Genomic DNA, 13128 nt, shown 5'->3' on the forward strand with positions numbered 1-13128 from the left:
ATATCTTGTTTTCTCCATCTATGGTAATTGAGTTTTGCTGGGTATAGTAGCCTGGGCTGGCATTTGTGCTCCTGTAGGGTCTGTATGACATCTGCCCAGGATCTTCTAGCTTTCAAAGTCTTTCATAGTCTCTGGTGAGAAGTCTGGTGTATTCTGATAGGCCTACCTTTTTCCCTTACTGCTTTTAAAATTCTTTCTTTGTTTAGTGCATTTGGTGTTTTATGTGAAGGGAGGAATTTCTTTTCTGGTCCAGTCTATTTGGATTTCTGTAGGCTTCTTGTATGTTCATGGGCATGTCTTTCTTTAGGTTAGAGAAGTTTTCTTCTATAATTTTGTTGAAGATATTTACTGGCCCATTACCTTGGGAGTCTTCACTCTCTTCTCTACCTATTATCCTTAGGTTTGGTCTTCTTATTGCGTCCTGGATTTCCTGGATGTTTTGGGTTAGGAACATTTTGCTTTTTGCATTTTCTTTGACTATTGTGTCAATGTTTTCTATGGTGTCTTCTGCCCCTGAGATTCTCTTTTATCTCTTGTATTCTGTGGGTGATGTTTGCATCTATGACTCCTGATTTCTTTCCTAGGTTTTGTATCACCAGGGTTGTCTCTCTTTCTGATTTCTTTATTGTTTCTATTTCCATTTTTAGATTCTGGATGGTTTTGCTCATTTCCTTCACTTGTTTGATTGTGTTTTCCTGTAGTTCTTTAAGGGATTTTTGTGTTTCCTCTTTAAGAGCTTCTAGCTCTTTACCTGTGTTCTCCTGTATTTCTTTGAAGGTTCTATTTATGTCTTTCTTAAAGTCCTGTATCATCACCATGAGAAGTGATTTTAATATCTGAATCTTGCTTTTCCGGTGTAATGGTGTGTCCAAGACTGGCTATGATGGGAGAATTGGGTTCTGATGATGCCAAGTGACCTTGGTTTGTGTTGTTTATTTTCTTACAATTGCCCCCCACTATCTGGTTATCTCTAGTGCTACTTGCCCTTGCTAAATCTGACTAGAGCCTGTCCTTCCTGTAATCCTGATTGTGTTAGAACTCCTTAGAGTCAAGCTGTCTCTGTGATCCTGTGATTCTGGGATCCTGTGATCCTGGACTTGTTAGAGCAGCTGGGAGTGGTGCTCTGTGTATTGTGGGACTGGCTGTGGAGCTTGTGCCCAAGGTCTGCTCAGGACACCTGCCCAGACAGACCAGAATGAACCAAAACCACTGGGCTGGCAGAGTTCCTGTGTGCCTGGTCCTGCTGGTCCCAGTTATTCCAGGTGTTGGGACAGATGGTGAGTCCTCCTCACCTCTGATCCTGGGCGTGTCAGAGTGCCTGGGAGTGGAGCTTCCTCTGGGTGTTGTGGGACTGGCTGCAGAGCTTGCACCCCAGGTCTGCTCAGGACACCAGCCCAGACAGACTGGCTCTCTTGTTTTATATTATCAACTTGTTATTGAATTTCTCCTCCAGAAACATAGAAGATAACTTTAGTCTAAATTCATCCTCATTACATATGCATCCATAATGATTGTCCTGGCCTCTTTAAAACAATAAAAAACAAAACAACAACAACAACAAAAACCTAACTGAACTGCAGTTTATTGTTTTTAAGTTTCTTATTTACTATCAGCATTTTTTAATTTGCTTCAACATTACTTAAATGACATTTCTCATCTATGCAACAAGTTCAGCCTTCAATTGTCTTCAGGGTAAAGACATTGCTTTCATATATCTTCTTCCCAAAGATCATAGCCACTGAACATGATAAATATCATAATAAAATATTAATATACATAGGATAAATATCAAATAGTCATTATCTAATTCAATTTAGATTAGCATTTTATAGAATACCTAAAAAGCTGAATTTACAAACTAGCCTTTATGAGAGAGTGCAGGTGAACATTTTCATCTAAATTGTAACTTTGTATTAGCCATGGGTACAGAAAACATCCATTTTACTATGACTTTTTTAAAGAGAGATAGAATTTACCACAAGCCCTGCATAAACTTAACCTTCAGACAAAAAAAAATGTTAGTTTATCTTGTAACCTAAACAGAATGAATGGTTTTTATGTTCTATAGGAAAGTTTCCACCTCATTATTTTGTAGTTTATAAGTGTGCTTTGCATATTCCTGAGCTAAACTTTAGAGTTCACAACTTTGAGTGGATTTAATATTTAAATGGATCATTCTTAGTCCATGAAGAAAGCACAAGCAGATAATCAATGACATCAGGATCATTTCTGAAGCTCTCTTAAGTACAGAAAACCGATGAAGAAGAATATGTATTTTAAACATAAATGGTTTTATGAAATGAAAGATGAAGGTATGAAATGAGAACCTGTACCGAAACCGTGTGACTGCATGGCTTGGACTGAGCCCAGAGCATTTCTTTCTCTGGTCTAACTGTTTCTAGGCCTAGAAGCTTCTACCCTCTGTACAATTTAATTTTCCAAGTTAACTGATTCAGTCTTGCTTCTCTCAGCTTCTGCTTGGCCTCATATTAACTTTGGCAATATGTTCTAATCTTCTGGCTCCTTCTCATTCTCCGGTTTGTTCTGTCTTCACCTGTGTCTAGCTTGATCTTTCTGCAGCTTGTCTCTGTAAAATAAAACTGCCGTACACATACTCTTTCTCTCTTTACTTGCTCTTAAGTAGTCTCTTTCTCCTGCACTGTTCTTGTGAGAGTTGGGTATATCCTGTCACTTACTCCTTCTGTCAAATTTTTCTCCGATTCATCATTTTGACTGCCCCTCAATTAAAACACATTGTTTGGGCTCAAAAACGTGTCCTAAGAGCATGTCTATATTCTAGCCAGTGGGACCAAAGTTGTGTACTAAGGGCATGTCTGCATTACAGCTGGATCATAATTTGGATGTAGTTCTTTGCCAGAGCATTTATGTCACTTGATTAAAATTTCTCTATAATATATAATATATGTAACTATATATATTATGTAATGAAGATTGGCATTTTCTCTTAATTTGAATTACTGTTTTTATGCTAAAAATACAAAACAGCATGAACCACTAAAATTAGATAGTGTACACATTGGCTTCTCCAATAACAGGTTTTTGTTGTTTTGTTTTGTTTTTTTTAATTTTTTCTTTCTCTAATTTTTGAACCATTCTTCTTCAATGATGTCTGAAAAACAAACTATCCATGGGAAGGTATTCAAATATGACTTCTTTTAAGCATCAAGGATTTTAATACAATACCAACATGATCTTTCTCCAAGCTATACAAAGGTAGTAACGTGATTCCACTGCACAGAGAAGAAAAACATGGTTTTGAAATGCAAAATTAGTGAACTCCAGCATCAAGGTTCCAACCCAGTTTATCTGATTCCATTTATATGTTTTCATGTTTTATGGTGTTTAACTTCATAATTGTGGTTGTAAATCTAGCACAGTTACTGTTAAAAAGTTAATTCTAATTAATTTTTACTGCATAGATAAAACTTGTTAATGTATTAATATAGTAATTTTTAATTACATGCGTTTATATACATATACATAGTAAGTAAATAGTATACATATAATATGTGTCTATTTAAATATTTTGCTTTAGTAAATTTAAATTAACATTTAGGTAAACATTTGAAAGCTCTATATGTATTTAGATACATTTAAATATGCAATTATATATTGTTTTAAAATATATATGAAAGCATGTCTTTGTTTATATTGAATATTGGGTATTTTACACCATGTTCAATTGCTATGTAATGTTCATTTGTCATAATTTATAATGTGGTAACTCACAGTGTTATTAGTTTAAAATTGATAATTATGTGGAGAATGCAACAAAATAAAATTGCTGAATAAGTGGATTTAGGGATCCACCATGGTGCCAGCCTCCTCTTTAACACTATTGCTTCACAGTCCTTCACACCTCAACTCTGAGCATTTCGTACTGTTCTCTGCCACGCAGAAACAATGCTCATGCCAAAGCACCTTCCAGTATTCCAGTTGCCAGGCCTAGAAAGGATGTGTCCTGGTCCTAACCTGACTAATCCACTGAGAATGATGCTAGAATACTCTTTTTCTTCTGGCTCAAATAGATAATTTGCTCAACCCTTTGCATCTAAAAAAGCCCTCAATTGTAATGGACCCTCTCCAGACAACCTTCCTAGAAAATGTTCCTACAGTTTTATAACTGGAAAAACTCAGAGACTGAGTTTTTACAGCAGTCAAACAAACACTATTTTTATTCAACAGACAGAAAAATAAAAGAAGTGCAAGAAAGTTTTCTGGTTTCTTTATTAAAGCAATGATATCATATATCACAATCCTGAGAGCTGTGCTAAACAGTGAGTGAAAGTTTCCTCTCCTTCAGTCCTCATGGGGAGAAGAATTTGCTTTGAAACCTTATCATTGGAGGGCATGCAAGCACTGTGTAGCTCAAACTAATGCTGTAAGCTTTGTATATTTAATTCATGAAAAGGGATAGCAAAAAGAAATGTGTACTTTAAAGGACATTATCCCTTATTCTCGGAATTTTTTTTTCCAAAAACTGTTAAAACTCTGTCACAAACTCTGTGTGATGAGGAGCTATTTAATCAACCTGCCCCAGGATAGATTTTGATCAGTAATTGTAGAAATCCCACCATGATTAATAGTTTGTAGACTTCATAGAAAGTAAAAGTGATGCTAAAGAAATGTAATAAATTCACACTTATTCTTAGATTTCACCTTTAAAAGCAAATGACTTTTAGACTCCTCAAAAATTCAATTATGTATCTGAGATAAGACAATAGCTGTGAGGATCCTTTCTTTCGTTCTTGAAGATTAATCACCTTCCTTGAGCATTGCTCGTTCCGTTCAGAGTTTAGGGATTCCTGAAGCAAATATACGCCATAGGCTCACTGTCAGCATTTTCAAACACCAACCTAATTACATACTCATTTTAGGATTCTGAATTTCAAATATCATATTAGAAGGTTGTAAATGAATATCATTGATTTCCTACATATCTAAGTGAATTCTATAATTTGCAGTTTCAAATTTTTCTCATAATAAAAAAAATGCTTGATTTTTTCTTAATCATACAGGATTAACTGAAACTGGGTTTCCCTCTAAAACTGCATTTAAAACTAATTTTTTTTACAGTTTGCAATAGGTTCCCCATAAAAAGGACAGAAACTATACACCAACTATCCACTTTGGGCTCTATTTCCTGAAGCCCTGTTTCTACAGCATAAATTGTACCAGCTTCTTTATCAAACTTACCACCTTGCAAAAGTATGGAGGCTTAGAGGTGTCTTAGAATATGTTTACTTAGTCAATACATTTTTTTAATGGTTCTACCATTCCGTCAAAAGTAGTGAAATAATAATTCACTAAAATCCTTCAGATGATTTTCTTAATTTAACTTCAATTTTTGCAAATGGGTGTTCATTCTGCACATATGTCTATGCACCATGTACATGTCTGGTGCCTATAGAAGCCAGAACATAGCATCAGGACCCATAGAACTGGAGTTGCAGATGATTTTAAGGCTTCATGTGAGTACTGATAATAGAACCTGAGCTCTCTGCAAGAACTGCCAGTGTTTATAACTGCTAAGCAATCTTTTCATCCCCAAGCCTTTCAAATGTTTATATTAAACCAGATATTTGGTAACTTTAATCACAAGAAGAGTCAAAAGAAAGCAATCAAAAGTCATACAGCAAATATGCATTGAACATTCCATTCAGACAATTTCTGTGCTTACAGAGAATGGTGAGATGAGGGAAATACATGGACTCTGCTCTTGAGGAACATTTCTACCATTTTCTACTATGAAAAGGGCATAAGCAAGCCAGAAATGACAAATATAAACTAGAAGAACATAGATCAATGGTAAAGCCTATAAGGATATGGAATACATAATAATCAGTTGTAAGTACTAAAATGTTATTGGATAGTGAGAGACAACCTTTAAGGGGAGATAGTGTTTATTATGAACCAGAAGGAAAATAACAAAAGACCAATGAGAATGTTTTATGTCATATTGGACAAGTATTCTCATGTATGGTCTATAGACTTTGATGAAAAATTCAACCTTTATTCCAAGTATGTAGTATTAGACTTGATAGTGAAGGGAAAATAGAAAATAAGGAACTAAAGGATAAAAGCTTAGATCAGAATGAACAAACATGCCAATGTTGGCTTCTACTGTGTATAGGTCAGTGGCCAGCTTTGTAGGTAAGTTACCTCACAATGCTGTCAATGTTCTGCGGTACAGAAGCTGAGGGACTGTGATTAGGTGCTTCATGAATAACATGGAAGCTCTGTTAGTACGTAATTTAAAGGTACATGTGACTGTTTTCTATTCCATTAAGAAAAGTAATGGCTTAACATGACTCTCTGAAGTCACTTCATTTTTATTACTCCAAATTTGTGATTCTGATAATTTCCAGGACTTCCAGTAGATGCAGTATACTGTGTAGAAAATCATGTTTTATATTCAACAAAGTTGAGTTGTGGGAAATGCAGTTGTACAAAAGAAACGAACGTCTACAAAAACATTTGACAACAAATAGGATTAATCAATGAAATGCTAGATTAGTTCACAGAAGAGATTACTACTCTACACAGCAATACCCTGGCACAGTTTCACTGACCATAGACTCTATTCTTTACTCCCAGAGCAAACAAGTCATACTTGTTATATTTTTCTTCCTTTTTCTCAGATATTTCTGCTTGGTCCTATGGAGTGAGGTCAAATCAGAGACTGCATGATGTGAACTTTCTCTTTTCAATGTGTGATATGTGCCAGTAAACACAGAATATGTTCATTAAATATTTGTAGAAGAGAATCAACAATTGGGGAGGAAGGAGTATAAATGTTAATTAAGATATGAACATCATGAAAGAAAGACAAGTGACTGAAGATATCTTATTTATAAGAAGACAGGATGGACAAGAAGTATATATTAACTAGGGTGCAAATGTCATACCATTGCTCCTAAATTAGCAAGAAAAAGAAAAAATAGGCTAGGTTACAGGAATGAAGGAAAGACTGAAAGTTTTTAGATTTATATGTGATAGATAGTTTCAGGAGCCATAACAACTGTCATAAAATCTTTCTCATTCTTTTCATTTTCTCTCTTGGTGCTAATTTAATTAAATACTTGATAAAGGTGATGTCTTTATCTAGATGGGAAAGAGTGACCATCCTAGCTTATCTTAGTATCTTCACCACAAAAGAAATGTTGTGAGTCCAACAACCCATTTGAAAATGCTCAGTGATACAATTTCATTCTGCATGTACTTTGTTTGCCCATCCTCTGGATTAGGCTGAATGTTGGAAAACCTAATACAAGAAAGAGGGTATAGAATATACAGTTTTACATATAATATCTATCTTAATATTTTGAGATCTGAAAAACTAGTCAAGTTGTCATTAAAAGCATTTAAATAGAATAACACATGTATGTATAAATGAATGTTCTAGAAGCATCGTGTAGTAGCTTCTAAGATGAAAAACGTCTTAGTCTTCTGCAATAGGATTGTTAGAAACATCACTTCTCTGAAACATTTGAGGTTTCATTTTGCACACTTTCCGATATTCCTTTTGCTTCCTCATGCATACTTCAACCAGAAGGACTTTTCTTAATAATTATCACTGCTTGATCTCCTTCAATCACTTTATTTGGCTGAACAAAAAGCCTTTCACCCCTCAACTTGGCATAAAAGCCCCTATATAATGAACCCCTTCTCAGAATTGTAACATTTCTCCCCATGACGCTCTTATACCCTTATCATATTTAACTATTTATGAAGGAAAACTTTCTTTTATATTTCCAGGCCTTTACACAAATGACTTCTCTTGCACGAAGTATACATACTCCACTTGAAGTTGTATATAAAGTGAAAGTTACAAGTGAGTTCTACACTTTCATAGGCATATATTTCTTGAGACACCTCAACTGAGTGCCTTGCCACAAATTTTACTCAATTTCTATTCCCTAGAAGTCTAACATAAATTCTAAGATAGTATAAACAAGAGATTACAACAAACATCTCTTCATAAGTATTTATTTAATATTGTCTCACTTCTTCATTAAAATGAGAATAACTAATTTATTGTATAGGGAAGGAAAAATAAAGGTAAAAATTGAATTTAAGTAACAGTCAACAAAGCTTGACATATGTTTGACAAAGATACAACTGAATCACCATACATATTGCATGTAATTCATTAAAAATAATGTGCTCAGTTTTTAAAATTTTATCCCCATTTTATATGAAAATATCTATAATTATAGAAGTCTCATTTCTTTTATAATAAATTCAAAAGGGAATTTTTCATGGCTAATATATAATAACATATATTTTGTTCACTTTTATAGTACAGGGATGTTTATACTATCTTTAAGTAAGTTTCCCATAAAAAGAAAAGTAATTTTATTAGGTATTATTTAACACCTTAGGTTACTTCATACACATGGAATATCAAACTGTCTAATAGTAGGATTGTAGTTCTTTTATATTTCATATGCCCAAGCTACAACTGTGCTGAATCAGTGCATTGTAAAAAATATAAATACTATAATTATACAGTGAAATTATACAGTGAAGAAGATTCTAAAATGAATATTAAGGCAAAAAATAATATTTCTTAGTTATATGAAAATCACTTTATTATTTTTCTTTCTTAGCATGCTAGAACCATTGTCTCCTTTCAAAACTAGCATAGAAATCATGTTTGTTTAAAACAGGAAAATCTTAATGCATATTACAGTTTCTATTCTTTACAGTTCAAATATAATAAATTCTATCACATACAAGTTCACATGTACTTACATTATAAGTATAGATACTAGGCTTCCATCATTTTGGCTAGTCTTCTTCTTGTTGAATGCTCTGTTAGCCTTAGATATAATAAGGTCTTCTTTAAAATATTGACTTATTTCACTTCATATGTATGTATGTCTGCCTCAATGTATGTATGGGAAGCATATGTATGTAGTGCCTGTGGAAGTCACAGGAAGTCTGGATGCCCTAGAACTCAATTTATAGATGATTATGAAACATCATGTGAATTCCAAGAACCCAATCCAGGTTGTCTGCAAGGACAGTAAGTACCTTAACCTCTGAGCCATCTCTCTAGAACTCAACGATGAGGCCTTGATGAGTAGTGGCACCAAGTAACTTTCAGCATCGCTTCCCAGCTCAGGTATCATTGCCCAATATTTCAAATGCTCTCATCAATGTCCTCTGCCATCATCTTCTAGCTCTCATCCCACGCGCATGCCAAAATCTCAAGTAGATTCCATCTCAGTTTGATTACTAGAATTGCTAGAGGAAAAAAAATACAAAACTGAGTGAGGCCGATTGGGCCTTTCTAATTTCAGTTGACTCCACTAATAACAAATTCATTGTTCATTTTTACCATATTGTATAGCAAGTGCTAATGCAATTCATGAACTGAATAAAAAACTCAGGAGTAACCTTCAGATTTTACTAGGCATACTGTAATTCTTTCAAAAGAACCTCCAAGTAAATAAACAACATAGATGTCTGCAACTCAGTTTGCTTCAATCAAGGAACTATTTTTGTGGGTGTCAAAGAGGATGGAATACATACTCTTTTTAAAATAACTGGTTTTAGGATTTGGGGGTGTTTTTATGTGTAAGAGTATTTTGCCTGCAAATACACACACTAACACATGCACATATATGTGTGCCTGCTGCAGACATCAGAAAAGGGTATTGATTCCCCTGGAGCCGCTACTATTTGGCTAATGTTCTTAACTGTTGACATCTCTCTCCAGCCCCAGAAAGAGTAATTGTCATCAAAGACTGATTTTATGGAACTTCAATTGATTATATTGGTTTGTATATGTTCTTTCATTGTAAATTAATTTAGCCAAAAGGCAAATCTACCATTGTTTTTACTGATTTTTATTTAACCCAATGATACTTGCTCATAGACGGTTTTCTACCCTACTTAAATTAGGTACAAAGGTAATTCTTGGCAGTTTTTCCTCTGCTTGTAATTGATTCTATCATCCATCTGAACAAATAAATAAGAAATTGATACTATAAAAATATTCTATCAGTCATAACTATTGAAAACTAACTAATCTTAAAATAAGGTAGCAAAGCCTAATTTGATTATTGATTTTTCTTTCTCATTTCAATAAAATTTAGGAATGAAGTCCTGTGTTATAATATGTCAAATTTAATGAATACCCACTTAGATTAATTTACTTCTTTGTCTCACTTTGATGGTCCTTCCCCTCTTACTGCATTTCCATTCTTCCTATTTGCAGGTTTTTATTTAAGTTCTTTTTTCAAAAATACTTACCCCATCCACATGCACATGTGCTATAAGATTCTCCAACTTCAATCCCAGCCCATATATACCCACCAAAATTATCATATCACCTGACACAAACATAATTTGGCTACCCAGCAACTCAAGTTCGATGTCATATAGAATATATTGAACTTTAACTGACTTCCTCCTTTACTTGTCTTTAGAATTACAGAATGTCAAGTTAGAAAACTTGACACTTTCTCGAACATCTTTTTCTGTTCAAACTCCACCCTATAGTTTCTGGTGCTGGAATATTCATGCTATGAAGGTTTCTTGAGATTTACTTATCTTCATTTCCAAACTATCCTCATCCCACTCTCACTCTAACCTTTAATATACTAACAAAGCCTCTTAATTTTCTCCAAAGTGCTTTTTTTCAGTTTTTTTCATTAATTTCTTTACTTACCAAATTTACAATCTGCATGCAGACCCCCTTCCACCTCTTCTCCCAGTCCCCACACTTACAAATCCACTCACAAGGATACCAGGTAGGACTATTCCCAATTTTCTGAGGAACTGCCAAATTAACTTCCAAAGTGACTGTACAACCTTGCATGCCAAAAAGAACTGAAGGGGTATACCCATTGCTCCACATCCTCACCAACATGTGCTTTTGCTTGAGTTTTTTATTTTAGTTATTCTGACAGGAATATGTTAGAATCTCAGAGTCATTTTGATTTACATTTCCATGTTGAATAAGAACATTAAATATTTCTTTAAGTGCTTCTTGGCCATTAGATATTCTTCTGTTGAGGATTCTCTGCTTAGCTTTGTACCCCATTTTTAATTGTGTTGTTTGGTTTGCTTGTGTCTAATTTCTTGAATTCTTTACATATTTTGGATATTAGACCTCTGTCAGGTATAGGATTGATGAAGATCCTTCCCTGTTCTGTAGGTTGCCTATTGATGGTGTTCTTAGCCTTGCAAAAGCTTTTTTTCATGCAGTTCCATTTATTAATTGTTGATCTTAGTGCTTGAGCTATTGGTGTTCTGGTCAGGAATTTGTCTCCTGTGCCAATGTGTCCAATGAAGTTCTGCACTTTCTCTTCTATTAGATTTAGTGTATAAGTTTTATGTCTAGGTCTTTGATCCACGTGGACTTGAATTTAGTTCAGGGTGATAAATATGAATATACTAGTATGCTTCTACATGAAGACATCCAGTTAGATCAGCACCATTTTTCAAAGAACAGTTAATATCAATACTCCTGAGAGTATTCCACAAAATAGAAATAGAATAAACATTGCCGAACTCATTCGAAGAGGCCAGTCACCCTGATAACTAAATCACACAAGGATTCAACAAAGAAAGAAAATTTCAGACCAATTTCTTGTATGAATATTGATGCAAAAATAGCCACTAAGATACTCACAAACCAAATTCAAGAACACATTAAAAACTTCATCTATTATGATCAAGTAGGATTCATTGTAGAGATGCAGAGATTGTTCAGTATAAGAAAATCCACTAACATAATCTATCACATAAACAAAATGAAAGAAAAAACACATAATCATTTCATTAGATACTGAAAAAGCTCCTGACAAAATCTAATACCCTTTCATGCTAAAAGTCTTGGAGAGATCAAATATACAAGTTGCATACCTAAACATAATAAATGCAATATATAGCAAGCCAATAGACAACATTGAATTAAATGAAGAGAAACTTAAAGCAATTCCACTAAAATCAGGGACAAGACAAGGCTTCCCACTCTGTCCATGTCTAATAAGCATAGTATTTGAAGTTCTGGCTAGAGTAATAACAAAACTAAGGGAGATCAAGGAGATACAAATTGAAAAGGAAGAAATAAAAGTATTGCTATTCACAGAAATGATAGTACAAATAAATGACCCCAAAAACTGAGCTAGAGAACTCCTACAACTGATAAACACCTTCCACAAAATGGCTAGATACAGAATTAACTCAAAAAATCATTAGCTCTCTTTTATACAAACGATAAACAGGATAAAAAAGAAATTTAGACTGAAACACCCTTTACAATAGCCATAAATATTATAAAATATTTTGGTGTAACTCTAGCCAAGCAAATAACAGACCTGTATGAAAAGAACATTAAGAATCTGGAGAAAGAAATTGAGGATCATATAAAATGGAAAGGTCTCCCATGCTCATGGACCAGTAGGATTACCATAGTGAAAACAGGCATCTTAACAAAAGAAAGCTACAGATTCAATCCAATTCCCATTGAAATTGCAACACAATTCTTTGCAGACATTCAAAGAATTATTCCAAACTTCAAACCCAGTATAGTTAAAACAATCCTATAAGATAAAAGAACTTCTGGAGGTGTCACTATCTCTGACTTAAAGCTGTACCACAGAGGAATAGTAATAAAAAACTGTATGGGATTGGCATAAAAACAGACCAGCTAATCAAGGGTATAGAATTGAAGACCTAGAAATAAGCACATACACCTATTGAAGCTTGCTTTTTGACAAAGAAGCCAAAACCATACGATGGAAAAAGAGAAAGCATCTCCAAAATAGTTTTTAGCTTTCAAGAACTGAGTCCAAATATTCATGCTAGACTCAAAATTCTATGAGTATGGGTCATATGAATTCACAACAATTTATGTGCCTTACGCTTATTTTACTCTGTAAGCTGCTATTTATTCTACATTGCTATCCAGAACATCCCCTTCCTTGTATGCTTAACAAATACTTTCTACACCAATTACAAATACTAATGTCTTGACACCAAACCAACAGTCTGAACTAGTTGGGTAAGGTACAGCAGGAGCACTAGGATTATCAAAGGTTTAAAAGCCCACCAAGTGTCTCTAACGTAGCAAAATTGAAAAGTCACTAA

Source organism: Mastomys coucha, unplaced genomic scaffold, assembly GCF_008632895.1.
Source record: "Mastomys coucha isolate ucsf_1 unplaced genomic scaffold, UCSF_Mcou_1 pScaffold20, whole genome shotgun sequence".
Lineage (NCBI taxonomy): Eukaryota > Metazoa > Chordata > Mammalia > Rodentia > Muridae > Mastomys > Mastomys coucha.